General features: G+C 47.0%; 1 pseudogene; it reads left to right on the top strand.

Annotated features, from left to right (window-relative positions):
* Window positions 1-1,150: 1,150 nt before the first annotated feature.
* LOC139260393 (zinc finger protein 271-like) lies at window positions 1,151-2,494 on the top strand (annotated as a pseudogene).
* The last annotated feature ends 904 nt before the right edge of the window (window positions 2,495-3,398 follow it).

The following is a 3,398-nucleotide window of genomic DNA, read 5'->3' as shown; positions in this document are numbered from 1 at the left end:
ATCCCGAGAGGTGTGAGGTCATGCATTCGGGGAGGGCTAACAAGGCAAGGGAATACACAATGAATGGTAGGACACTGAGAAGTGTAGAGGAACAAAGGGATCTTGGAGTGCATATCCACATATCCATGAAGGTTGCAGGACAGGTAGACATTATAAATACATTAAGAGTAAGAGGATAACTAGAGAGAGTGGGGCCTATTAGAGACCACAAAGGAAATCTGTGTGTGAAGGCAGAAGATGTGGGTATGATTCTTAATGAATACTCTGCATCTGTTTTCACAAAAGAGAGAGGTGATGCAGATTGTGCGGTGAGGGAGGAGTGTGAAATATTAGACAAGATAAACATAGCTAGAGAGGAAGTATTAAGGGAATTAGCAGCTTTGAAAGTGGATAAATCCCCATAAATCCCAATGTATCCCAAGCTGTTAAAAGAAGCAAAAGAGGAAATAGCAGAGGCTCTGACCATCATTTTCCAATCCACTCTGGCTACAGGTGTGGTGCCAGAGGACTGGAGGATTGCTAATGTTGTACCTTTGTTTAAAAAGGGAGAAAGGGATAGATCGCGTTATTACAGGACAGTTAGTCTAACCTCAGTGGTGGGAACATTTTTGGATAAAAATCCTGAATTTCTCTCCTGTACTTAGTGATGTCTTTTGTATACTCCTTTTTCAGGGTGTTAGAAGGAGAAATATGTAAATGGGAAACTCAAACCAAACATCACGTCAAGATCTGACAGTCACTCGATGCATCAGGACCTGAATATCATCGGCCTTTGAATGTGGAAGGAGAAATGTTTGCCTGTTCTGTCTGTGGGAACAGATTTCAAACATCAGTGTGACTGGAAAAGCACCGAGACACACACACCCGAGTGAGTGTTCCAGTGCACTGCCTGTGGAAAGAGCTTTAACCAGTTACACAGCCTGAAAAAACATTGCACCATTCACAGAGGGGAGAAACTGTAAACGTGTTGTGTGTGGACCAGGCTTCAACTGATCATCCAACCTGGAGAGACACAAGGACACCGGCACCACGGAGAAACTGGGAATGTGGGGACTGTGGGAAGGGATTCAATTAACCGTCCCGGCTAGAAACTGGGGAGAGGCTGTTCACCTGCTCCCTCTGTTGGAAGGGATTCACTCAGTTGTCCAGCATGCTGACACGCCAGTGAGCTCGCAATAGGGAGAGGCCATTCACCTGCTCCGTGTGTGGGAAGGGAGTCACCTGTTCATCCCACCTCACTGCACAACAAATAGATCATGCTGATGGGAGACCATTTAAATGCTCTGACTGTGGGAACAGTTTTACAACCTCTGAGGAACTGATTACACACCGGCGAGCTCACACCGACGAGACACCGTTCTGTTGCTCTCACTGCGGGAAGAGGTTCCGGGAGTCATTCTGCCCGGCTGAACACCAGCTCCTTCATACTCATCAGAGTTCATTCAGTTGCTCTCGCTGTGGGGAGAAGTTCAGCCAGTCATTGCAACTCGCTGAACACCAGCGAGTTTACACCGAGAAGAGGCTGTTCACCTGCTCCGTGTGTGGGAAGAGATTCAGTCAGTTATCAATCCTGCTTGGACACCAGAAAGTTCATCCTGATAAGAGACCGTTTAAATGTTCTGATTGTGAGAAGACCTTTAAAAGAAATACTAACCTGCTGATGCACCAACTCACTCACACTGGGGAGAAACCGTACACCTGCTCCGTGTGTCAGAAGGGATTTGTTTCATCAACCCAGCTGCTGATACACCAGCGAGTTCACACTGGGGAGAGGCCATTCACCTGCTCCGAGTGTGGGAAGAGATTCACTCAGTTATCCAACGTGTTAAAACACCAGCGAGTTCACACTGGGGAGAGGCCGTTCACCTGCTCCGAGTGTGGGAAGAGATTCACTCAGTTATCCAACGTGTTAAAACACCAGCGAGTTCACACTGGGGAGAGGCCATTTACCTGCTCCGTGTGTGGGAAGAGATTCACTCAGTTATCCAACGTGTTAAAACACCAGCGAGTTCACACTGGGGAGAGTCCGTTCACCTGCTCCGTGTGTGGGAATAGATTCACTCAGTTATCCAACGTGTTAAAACACCAGCGAGTTCACACTGGGGAGAGGCCGTTCACCTGCTCCGAGTGTGGGAAGAGATTCACTCAGTTATCCAACGTGTTAAAACACCAGCGAGTTCACACTGGGGAGAGGCCGTTCACCTGCTCCGAGTGTGGGAAGAGATTCACTCAGTTATCCAACGTGTTAAAACACCAGCGAGTTCACACTGGGGAGAGGCCGTTCACCTGCTCCGTGTGTGGGAAGAGATTCACTCAGTTATCCAACATGTTAAAACACCAGCGAGTTCACACTGGGGAGGGGCTGTTCACCTGCTCCGAGTGTGGGAGGAGATTCACTGCTTCATCCAGCCTGCTGAGACACCGGCGAGTTCACACATTTCGACCGAAGTTGGATTCTGCTGTTATTGCTGCTGATAATCACATCCAGGACTGAACCATGTTCATTCTGACAGTTGGGGTTTGTTTCTCGATGTTAATGACCCCTATAATTGGCTGGAGATTCATATTCTGGATCAATGACAAATAAATCGGCTTTGTTTCAAATATACACAGTGTCGAGTATTTGATGTCTCCAAGGTAAGAGGAGACTAATTGATGTTCTGTTACCGACTGCTCCATTTTGGGGCCTTTTCTCCTTTCTAATTCTCGATTATTTCAGCTCTCAGACCTTCGGTTACTCTCAGGGACAAGTCCCAGCTCCCTATAGCTTCCCGAGTGCCTGTCCTAGCCTTGGGATCAGGTAAGGTGTTGGTAACATGCCCGGGATCACTAAACACAAAACCCAGTCTGTTAATCATTTTCAGCAACTGGACTTACCCTGTGTCCCACAACATCTCTCTCCCCTTCAATGTGTGAATGGAGCATCACGCCGGCAAACTTAGTTTTCAATTTAAATCCATCCAGCAAATGTATTGAACAAAAGATGAACAAGTAACCAGATGATGCTCCAATAATCCTGCTGTATATTGCAGGCCGATGAGACTGTTAAGCTGCCAGTCAGCTGCTGGACTGCTCTGTATTTTGCCTGAATGAAACAGACTGAAGATTTATCCCAGTGTAACCTTTGCTGTTATGAAATGTGTGTCTTTGAATGAGCCTTGTGTCCCTGCTCATGTCTGCTGCAATTGTGTAGAAAGGGGATGTGTCAAGAGATGGTGTTGTATGGAGATGTGAACCAAGGAAACGCTATCTGTGTGTGGCAGTGACATAGCCCTGTGGTCACAATCAGAACAATGTCCTGATATCCTTGTGGTTATGGTTTGAGCAGGGTCAGACCAGGAATGTAGCAAACAAGTTCAGTATAAATATCGCCAGTGTAGTCACAGCTTGTTAGACAC

This window comes from Pristiophorus japonicus, chromosome 3 (genome assembly GCF_044704955.1).
Source record: "Pristiophorus japonicus isolate sPriJap1 chromosome 3, sPriJap1.hap1, whole genome shotgun sequence".
In the NCBI taxonomy this organism is placed as follows: Eukaryota; Metazoa; Chordata; class Chondrichthyes; family Pristiophoridae; genus Pristiophorus; species Pristiophorus japonicus.
The sequence above is the reverse complement of the archived record's forward strand: the minus strand, read 5'-3'. Positions and strand labels throughout refer to the sequence as shown.